We start from the raw sequence: 11,486 nt of genomic DNA on the forward strand, positions 1-11,486 counted from the left end.
GGGGTTGCTTGAAAAAGGGGAAAAGAAAGTGGGGTTATGTGAGGTCCAGCTATCGATGATCCTCAGCTATTTTCCAGTATTGGTGGCTGAGTGTGGTCACTGCTCTCTGATGCCGATGCAACCCGCCCATTCCTGGACTGCAAGCCAGTGGCGTGCCAGGACATAAAGGACTGTTCTTACATAGGTCTGTGAGGGGCCAGTTTCCCTAGTCTCCAAGGAGCAGCTCCTCACCCCCATGACCGTCTCAAAGTACTCTGGTATACCTTTGGTCTAGCCACCGTTCACGACTGAGGGGTGTATCTGAAGTCCTCCACCAAGGGCCATGCGTGTCATGGCTCAGCCGTGGACAGGCACTTACTGTGAAAAATAGTAAGCTGACCCTCTGAGTCCCTGAGACCACAGAGCCTAGCTGAGGATAGGAGAGCTCGACCAAGCCCTCCAGGCCCCGCTGAGTCCCCAAACACAACAGAGACCCCAACCCCTGGCCCCTGCTGAACATCATGAGTGCCTGAACCCCCACCCAGTTGCCCAAGCCCCACCATTCACTACCATTTGCATCACTGAGCCCTGAGGCATCCCTTGCCAGGCTAGCCCTGGCCTGACTCAGGAAGGGGAAACATCTTCTGCCTGCTGTACTGCTGGCTCCTCTCAGGTCTTGGGAGCTGTGGTGACGGTGACAAGGAGGACTTGGACTCAGCCCCCATGCACAGTGCTGAGCTGGCATGAGCCATGTGACAGCTTTGTTTGCCTTGGGCAGGCAGGAGCCAGCAGGAACTAACTGAGCTGCATGCTCAGAACTGGATCAGGGTCCCCTGCAGAGCCTGGTTTGCCAGGAGGTAGCAATGGCAACAAGCTGGCTCAGCACATGAAGAAGGTGGGCCTGAAGGGAGCTAGGTCGCTATAGGGAACTCGGTCGCTATAGGGAACTCAGCAGCAGAGCTGCGGGAAGAGAAGCTGATGGCCAGGGCCTGGGTGCTGCTTCTGAAGGCCACATATGCAGAACAGTTTGTAGGCACTGCTGAAGCGATCAGCTGAAACCCCCGGTAGGATGTGCTCTGGGAAGCCCAGCTGACGGTGAGGAGGCCTGTTCAGAGGCCCAATGCTGCCTGTGTGTGTGGGGGGAGGGGTCACAGGTGAAGAGAAATGGAAGGATTGGGAGACACAGATGGGGCGGGGGGCAGCCCAGGTTTCATCCTGGACTACAGAGAAAGTGAGGAAAGAAGTTACTTGCATCTGGGCACCCCCAGAGACACATGGCTGAGAACCGGTGTCTGAACTCAGCCTGGCTGGGTTCCTGGTCCTGCTGGCCCTTGCCAGGTCCTAGGCCTTGGTGTTTCTTGGGCAGTCTTGTGAATGTGGTTGAGGTTTGCTGCATTGCCAGCCACTAATCAGTCTGCAAAGGCCATATGAGGCAAGGTTGCTGGCTGCTCTACTGTAGGGGCCTTTCTTGATGTAAATAAAGGTGTCCCCTGGACACCACACCACAGCTCTGTTCTGATCTTTTCCATTGTCTCATCACCCTTCTTGTTCAATTTAGATTCTTTGTTGTGAAGTTTTCCTTACTGTGCAGTTTCATCCTAAAGAGAATGTTAGTATATTTTAAAATTGTACAGAATATGATGACACTTTTCTTTCCCACTCTTCAAGTGATAGAGAGAAATAAAATGGAACAATTAATTGTTTGGTTTTTTGATAAGCTTAAGTGTGAGGCGGTCGAAACTGAGGATTAAAACTATGAATCAGAATTACCAGTTCTTTGTAGCTGGCTGGCAGAGGCTGGTTAATTTCAGGCAAAAAAAGTGTCTGGTTAATGTGGTACACACTGTGTTGAAGTCGGGTCCCATGTCCTTGCACTTTGAAATGCCCATCTTGGATTTGGTAAATGAAAGCCAAATGCTTTATTTTTTGTTTTTAAAATTGTACATTTCCTAATGAGCTACAAAGGGGTTTTCCTTTTCTTCTAGACCAGAGAATAAAATGATTTTAGATGCTATCAAATTGAAAATTTTACCAAATGCATCTCAGCATAGGTATGCATTTTAATAAGGCGAACAGAATGAACTGAAATTTTGTTGAAAATATATCTACATCAATATGAATGCATACTCCATTTAATATTATTCTCATGTATTATCTGTGTCACTTGAAATTTTGTTTGTAGTATTGGATTTGTCGAGGAGGCACTCTGTTTTTGCTTAATCAGTGTGCTCACGTTTTTTTTGCAGAATTTTTTTTCTTTGAAAATTTCTTTAGTTGCATACGTTTTACATCATATTAGTTCCCATAGAATTTCACCACTTATTCTCACATGTAGCATTACCTCAGTCTCTTGTGTTCTTCCCACCTGCATTTTGGATCTTCTCCCTCACCCACACCTTCAGGTGTCTCTCAGGTATAACTACCTGTTTATGGTTTTTAGTTTTGTTGTATTGATTGTTTATAAAGTTTGTTCTTTCTTTTCTGTGATCCTTTGTTCAGTGTCCACGTATTTTTGCTATAAGTGAAACCATATGATACTTTTATTTTTCCCTCTGACCTATTTCACTGAACATAATCCCCACTAGCTCCACCCATGTTGCCACAAATGGTAATATCTTGCCTTTTATTGCTAAAAAGTATTCCACTATGTATAGGCAGTCATCAAGGTTTGTGCAACTGGGTTGTTTCCAAGTCTTACCTATTATAAAGAGTGCTGCAGTAGGCCTGGGGTTCGTGAATCCTTTCAGATTAGTGTCTTTGTGTCTTTTGTGTAGGTACTTAGGAGTGGAATTGCTGGGTTCAGTGCCAGCTGTTAGTATCTATTTAGTAATCTGAGAAAACTCCACTCAAATTCCCATAGTGATTATACTAGATTGTATTCCCACCAGTAGTATAGGAGAGTTCCTTTTTCGCCACATCTTCACCAGCATTTGTTTTTGTTACTTTTTTCTTTGTTTGTTTAATATGCACTCATATTACCAGTGAGATAGAGGATCTCATTATGATTGTGATTTGCATTTCCTATTGCAAGTGATGCTGAAAGTATATTTTTATGTGCCTGCTTACCATCTCCATTTGGATCAGTATATTTTTTAGCTCTTCTGTCCACTTTTTGATGGAGTTGTTCACTATGTTCACTTTATTTTTGTTGAGTTTCATCAGCTCTTTGTAGGTCATTGTGATCAGTACTTTATCATTAATATTGTGTGCAGTAATTTTCTCCCCATCAGTGGGGTATTGTTTTGTTTTGTGTAATATCTCTTTTGCTGTACAGAAACTCTTTAGTTTGATGTAGCCCCAGCTGTTTATCCTTTTCTTCATTATCCGTGCTTTGTGTGATGCATTGTGAAAGAAGTCACTGAAGTTTGTTATGTGGTGTTTCGCCAATATACTATACTATGTTTTGAAATCTTATGTCAAACTTTTTAATCCATCTTGAGTTGGTTTTATGTGTGGTGGGAGGTGATAATCTAGCATCTCATATATGTGTATGTGTGTGTGTGTGTGTGTGTGTATAGTACACAGCAGCCCAGTTACTCCAGCACCCTTTCTTGAACAAAATTTCTTTATCCCAGTGCATATTCTGTTTCATTGTTAAATATTAGCTGTCCGTAAAACTGTGTGTTTATACCTTGATTTTCTTTTCTATTACTTTGGCCAGTATTCCCATTCCTGTTCCAGTGCTGTGCTATTTTGATTATCATGACTTTGTATTATACTTTGAAGTGTGGGCATAACTGTCATTTGGAAATCCACGCATGAGCATTGTGTGTTGTTTGACCTGGAGGCACTCAGCCACTATCAGCAGCAGAGAAATTTAGAGTAGTTTCCCCAAATAAATTCTAATTGAGTAATTGAGTCAGCATTAGACATTAGTCACTTCACACATTCATTTTGTTCAAATGTCATGTTAATTTTAGTGCTTATAAGTAATCAACTTAATGACTCTATTGCTATCCCCTCATGAGTGATCATCACAACACGTCTTCTCCGATGAAACAGGCTACCAGAATCAGCACTTGACGCTAGGGTGTGGTTGTGGCTCTCTGAAGTCTCAGGATGCCGTCTCGGAGAATGAGGGTCTTCTGTAGGTTAGTCTCAGGTCTCTGGGCACATCCATCCACAGGAATCTCACCAAGGGTAGTTGGAACAAAGTAGAAGTCTCCCAGGCCACTATAGTGGGTATTGTTGATGGATATGACACCTTCATGGTGCTTCTAGGCCACTAAAGCAGGGCATCATTGGCACAATAAAGCGAGCGAGGGATTTTATACTCTATTTCTCACATATCTATTTTACCACACACACTATTTAAATATCAATATTTAGACCTCCAACTTCTACTACCTACTTACCCATACACATCATCCAAAAATATTCCTTGACCCTTATCTATGTGCCCGGTAATGCATCCACCTGCACACGCCACACTCCAGTCCACACCAGCTTCTGATATCCAATTCAGGTACAGTCCAGAGTCTGCTAGTATGTGATACACATGCATTTGCACTGGATGTATGCAAAGTCCAACCACGCTCCTTACAGCCACCCACACATCGTCCAACTGTTCCAGGTCATGGACTGGAGGGACCAGCTGTTCCTCATCATGGGGTATAAGGAAGGTGGAAAACTGCTGGACCACCTGAGGCTGTAAGAGAAGTCAGGTGCAGAGTACACTGGTTGAGCTGAGATTTGACTGTATCATGGTAACCTACTAAATACTCTAATCCACGAAGCCGGTGAAGGAGGAGGGGCAGGGACATGACATTTTAGGGGTGCCCTCCCATCCCGATGGAGGAGACATTGCCGGTGTTTCCGAGGGGTGCCCCCTTCAACGTGTGGTTTCCAGGAAGAAAGCTATTCAGATCATCCACTGTGTATTTGTGCACCACTGCTTCAACCATAAGGAAAGGGACACAATATCATTAGCCAGCAGTGGGCAGCCAAGAGCCTAAGACTCCCTTCATTCTAGTCCCCCAACTGGACATCCCACCTAGATGATCCAAAGGAGCACAAGACCATGTCCTTGAAGCCCCACAAATGTAGGACCCCAGGAAACATATTAACACTTCACTGCTGGCCCCATGATTGGAGGACCCAGGGGAGCACAAGACCACCTCTGTGCCTGCCCATCAGCTGCAGGACCCTGAAGAGCATGAGACCACCTTTGTGCCAGCCACAGTTGGAGGAGTTCAGGGAACATGACACCAAATCCCTTCCACCCCCCAGCTGGAAAGACTGAAACCATGGGGCCTGAGACCAGTTCCTTGCCAGCCACACATTGAAGGGTACCGAGGAACATGTGGCCATCTCCATACCATCCCTCAAACTCGAGAACCCCTAGGTACATGAGACGACCTCTGTGTCAGCACCATAGCTACTGGACCCCAGGAGTACAAGTCCATCTCCATGCTAGCTTCAGAGCTCAGAAATCCTTGGGAGCATAAGACCACCTCCAGTTAAGTATAAATCCTTGGGAGTATAAGCCCAGCCCCTCAGTTCCCCAGGACGACCCTGAACCTCTCTTACAATGTGGCTAGTAGCCTCTTCCTCTTCACAGCTATACAGTGACACCAGAGGACAGAGTCCCATATGATGAAAATGTAAAGATTGTAGACTCCCCGTGCATTCCAGGCAAGGCAGGAAGAGCAGAGCTTAACAGTTACTGGACATCATCCTACCAGTGTGGTGTTTCTGCCCCCAAGGTTTGCCACCTAGTGACCATTGTGAACAGGAGAAGACCAGGAGAAGGGTGTAGCCTGAAAAAGGGACAGGTGCTGGACATAGGCAGAAGGGCCGAGCAGAAGGAGACACACTGGCCTGGGGCTCAGATGTGTGAGGAACACAGGAGGCCAGGGATCCCTGAATTCCAGAGAGTATGGGGATGGTGAAATGTCTGCTTTACCTTTATGGGCCTCCAGCAGGAGCCACACCCCAAGTCTCCCCATGCACCCATCCCAAATAATCAGTGAGCTCATAGGGATGCTTGGTTCACAGAGGCCAAGATAGCCCCACAGAAGCAAGTAGCAGAAGACTCCCAGGAACATGAGACCAAGGCAGTGCCATCCCAGAGCTGGTGTCAGCATCCTTCTGTTTTGGGAAAGGGGTCAAATAGCCGTAGCTACACTGTGAGCAGGGGGAACAGTGAACGAGCATTATCTTCTGTCCAACATGCTGGAAAATCAATGACAAAAACACCCCCAAGCAGCAGACCCAGGAAATCAGCATAACCCAAGGACACTTGGGAAGAATCTTGCTTCATGTCATTACCTGACTTTTGTCCACCTTGACAGACTGGAGGTACTGAGGACCAACTTTTCTATACCTCTTGAAAGAAGTGAGGAGACCAAAGTAGACAACAGGGAATATATGTTCATCAGAAAATCCAAGCATGAGTGAGTGCTGCAGCTCACTGGAGCGTGGAGCACAGTCCATGGGTCTCAGCCACCTGCACATTGTGCAGCTGTTTCTCATCCTGGAACAGAAGGTCCATGTGCAGCTGGTGATGCAGTGATAGATGGTGGTGACCTGCAGGACTTGGTGGCTGCACAGGTGCCTGCTGGAGAGTGAGCAGGGGTCCCTTGCAGATCCTGCCAATGCTCAGTCTCTGTCACATCAAGAGTAGGGCACACCTGGATCTGAAGCCAGAGAATCAGCTGCTGACCATCAAGCAAATATAAAGCTGGTGGACTTTGGGCTCCGCCTGCAGTGCTCTGACCTGACTCAGCATAAACTGTGGCCCTCCTGAGTGTGCTGAGGAGTACTGTCAATAGCATCACACCGGCCCCCTAACTCTATCTGGGGCCTTGGGGTCAGATTTTACTCTATAGTGATGGACCTTCGTGGGAAAGAAACTCTGGCAGCTCCAGGGATGAATCCAGAGTGATTATTTCTAAGCCTGACCAAAATCCCTGATTCCCGTTTTCTTATTTATGTCTATAAGGGCTGGGGTCCAATGATGGGAGGGGTAAAAGGATCCACTAGAGAAGAGTGGAGATCAGAATAGGCAGATCTACTGAAATGCACTGCTGAGGCAGCAGCAGGAAGCCAGGAGATTCTGCTGAGCCCTGTGGTTCACCTCTGGCCTGGATGTGCTCAGACCACAGTGGCTGTGGACAGCTTCATAGTGCTGGGACTTAACCCCTTGTGCCACCAGGGAGACCCAGCTTTATGTATCTTTTAGAAACACAGTCATGACTGCTTTATGGGTACAGCTTGACAGTCCTTTCATTTAGGCTGCCTGTGCAGAGCTGCTAAAGCTTCCAAAGGCAACGCTGCTGCCACAGCCCACCAGGATCCTGGAGCCGGACGGGTATCCAGACCCCTTGCTTCCCAGGCCACACAGTCACGTCCTTGTCCTCTGCAGGAAGAGGCCACCTCACAGTGGGCACTGCGATTCCCGGAATTTCCATAAATAGAACAAGGGTATGAGTCGTTTTCAGATGCTTGGAGCAGTTTGTGACAACAGCGAAAATGTTTTGAAATGGACTCAGTGGCTGACCCACAGCCCAGCACTGAGGCTCTCCACTCTGCTTCGTCCCTTTTTGTCTTGCATGAGTTAAGCAGTATATATGAGTGTGTTTGACCACAGAAAGTGTATGAAAAGTCAGCTGTGTCACTCAGTTTCATGTCTTCAAGGAACCCGGATCACATGTCAGCCTATAGGATAAAGTATTGCATATTGACACATAGTTTGAGTTCAAATATATAAATGCTAAATAAGGTTCATTAAAAGGATTCCTGATTTTCATTTCTAATTCTAGAATTTAATGAGCCTAAATCCTTTATTTGGAGGAAGATGTTATCACATTAGTTGAATCTATGCTAACATTTATGCTTCTGACTATTGTTCCCTTAACCTGTTTGTTTCAGTAACGGATAGCTTGCAGAGAATGGAAAATTCAATAGCATCTATGTATTGTGTACATTTTAGAAATTGTGTATTTCTATAGAAATCAGGTCTTTGTTATGAGATGAGGGGCCCTTTGATGGATCCCATTTGATGTCTCAATTGAAAGACATTGGTCTTTAAGGGAATCAATTATTCCGAGCCTTTACATTTATGAAAGTGTTCAGTGATTGGGAGGTATGCTAGAAATTAAGTTACCTGTGAAAAGATATCGCCACTTTGTTCAGTTCCAGTCCTAATATCTTACCCATGCAGGTACTTGAAGCCAGTAATTGTAGATGTTAATCTCCCTGTAGAAATGCTCCAGTTGATACACCAGCATTTATAAATAACACTTAGTAGCAAATTTTCCTTTTTATTGAGTACCCATCAACATGCTAGTTGCTTTAATTACCATTTTCATTTTCTTTAAATATTTTTGTTATTTTAACTTCAAAATATTCTCAGATTATCATTATTTATGTTCGTACAATTGTAGACATTTAAAGAAGTTACAAGCAGTGTTACATAGTTGTGAAGCAGCCTAAACTATACTCTACATAATATCTGTTCAGTTTAAAAGTCTGTCCTTAAAATTTCCTTTCCAGCAATGCATCTCCTGCCCATATCTTACGGCCAGCTCCCTGACTCTCCTTACTAATAACAAGAGCCATCCCTACATTGAGGAAGGCTTCCTGTGTCATGTCACCTCCCCAACCCCTCTCCAAATATACTGGTGCCACTTTAAAGAATTGAAAAAAATACAAAGAGGCTTAATGGTATATGAGTTGATTAGAAACACCTCATTTATTAAATTTAAAAATGTGAAAAATTGGACAGATTTTTTTTATTGAAGTATGCACTGTCCATGGGCCCAGTTCTAAGTCTTCCCTGTCACTGTCATCACAACACCTGAGCCCTGAGAGGAGACAACAGAACAGGAGGCAGGACAGGGGTCCCCTCTTAGAGTCAGACCAGGGTGGGCTTGAAGGAGAGCCCCTTCTGGATCTACAGATGAATGGCAGTGGTATTGTATATACTATGTACATTAGTCTGCAATTTTCTTACTGTGCTGGAATTATTTGAGTTAACACTGAGATACATACAAACCAATTTCTGGGCTTGCAGGTTTTTGTTTTGTTTGTGGTTGGTTATGATTTGCATGTTTTGAATGCACATGGGTCGTTGTTAAAACAATCTTAATCTTTAAAAAACAAAATTGTTACAGTTTAACTTACACTGGAATGTTCCCCTCCAGTATTTCTTCATCACAAAAGTTTCCTATTTATTTTAACAACTGTTAAACACCATTTCTTTTCTTTTTGGTTGTATGAACCAAGGTGGTGCAATCTACTTAATGATGGAATTAATTATGTTATGAAAATTCACTGTCCTATGAATTTATTTTTGAAAGACAGGTGTTTCACTTCAAAACACCTGATCTAAATGTTCCTTTTGGAAATGAACTCTGAGAATCTGACCTCTTGATCTTGTCCACAGTGAAAGGTATGCAGACTCTGGGGTAGACAAAACTGAAAGAACCCATGGGGAATCATATTTTTAGGTCAGGAAATTGGACAGATGGATTGAAAAGCAAAGCAAGTTGTCCTTTTAATATTCTCCTTCCATCCACATTTGGGAGGAATCAGAAAATCTACCTTATTAAATGACATCATTATTTGGGAAGGGGAGGACAAAAGCTAATGTGGTTGCCTAAGGTATCAAATCAGCTGGCGAATCTCTTGGGTGTGGAGTTGGAGCTAAGAAGCCAAATGAGGAAGAAAGGAAACCAAAGTCATTGTTCTGGCCCTCAAAATTGGACTATGATAACAATATTAAAATTAGAGAGTAGCATTTAGGAAATGATTCTGTTTGATACAGGAATTTTATGTCTGTTGAATCTATCTATGGGGTCCAAACCAATGTCAAGATTCTCTGCACATGTGAGAATTGTGGTCAGCTGGTTAGTTTCAATTTATCAACTGTTGATGAACTAGGTCTCACTACTGTCTCAAACATTTTCACAATGCTATTACTAAACCTTAACAAATTAGCTAAATAAATGCCTTACGTAGACAGGCCACTCACAGTAAAAAGCTGCATAGATGGCTTTTAACCATGCAACAATGATAGTCAACCTCATCTGGAAATAAGAGAACTAGCAAGTGAAATTGCCAAGAGATACTCTTTCTCATGGATGAGATGAACACAGATTTAAAAGCTTCTACTGCAATGCTGTGTTGGTGAAGACGATGGGGAATCGGCACTTCCAGGCACTACTGGCGAGAATGCACACTGGTCTCAGAAGGAATCCCTAGAGCCTGGGGCCTCCCAGATGAGGAGATACTGGGAGCAAAATGGTCACTTGCCTCTGTGAAATGTGGCGCACATCAAGGGCAGCATGAGGTGTTTAAGGTTCAGGACAATGCTCCATTGAGAGGCACAGACTTCACCATCTGAGGTGGGTCTGGTGAATAAAGTTTCTCTGTGGGGAGCTGGATACAATGCCCTAGAATCAGGGTGTAGGTACCACCAATGGAATCAGGACAAGACTCCCAAGCCTACCTGCTCTTCAGTGTTTTTCAGATCATCTACCGCTGAGCCATCTGCCACTGGCTTCATATGTTCTGATGTCTGGCAGAACAATCCTCATTTTTACCCCTGCAGCAGATTTAGGAGTTGATCTGTATAAAATGCAGACTCTTACTCAAATGAGATTAGTCAGGTATAGCATAGTCATAGGTAAAATACCATAGGTACAGAAATAAGTTAAAGGTTAGCAACAATTCTCCTTCAAAGTTGAACTTTTCATTCTAGTAAGACAGAGGGATCATAAAAATAATTGTTATAAATGAATCAGTAAAATCTCTGCCTGATCAACCTCCTTCCAGGACACCCCTCATTATTTAAGTCTTTGGTTTGCACCATAAACCTCAGAGCATTAATTACAAACAAACGACTTCTGAGTGGCCTACACAGAATTGCAATTACATCTTGATGTGTAATTTTTTGGCTCCTTCGCTACCAGTTTCAGTATGTCAGACACCCTACCGATAGCTTTCATAGTGTGTTGCACTTTACCGAGTCCCCACTAACTGGTAGCCCAAAGGAAGGGCCTGACTCTCAGTTCCAAAGAGTTTCTGCTGAAGAATAATGAAGGAATGGATGTATGAACAAATACTCAAACCACATGCTTTCAGCTGTGTGAGACATAGCTGATGCCATAAACACACACACACACACACACACACACAGAGAAAACACACCTAGCTTGTGCCCCATGTATACAACACCACACACACACACACACACACACACACACACCACTCTCCTAATGGTGAAGAGTGAAGAGCAGTCAGGCCAAATTCAGGGAAGCACTGGCTCTGCACCGCACATGCCTGATTTGTGATTCTGCACAGGCCATTCCCCTCAGCTCAGCTCAGTTTCACGTGCCCAGCAGGGAGCATGACCATCCCCAAATGAGTATAACTAATGTAAAAATGAGAAATTTTCTAATAATTCACCTAGACTGTAGTTACTACTTGCTTCATGTCTCTCATTCCAGGAAAAATTTGTACCATGAAAGCCAGGACAGCAAAAACCTGGCTCAGCACCATAT

The sequence above is a fragment of the Condylura cristata genome, unplaced genomic scaffold (genome assembly GCF_000260355.1).
Source record: "Condylura cristata isolate star-nosed mole 26May11 unplaced genomic scaffold, ConCri1.0 scaffold00064, whole genome shotgun sequence".
Lineage (NCBI taxonomy): Eukaryota > Metazoa > Chordata > Mammalia > Eulipotyphla > Talpidae > Condylura > Condylura cristata.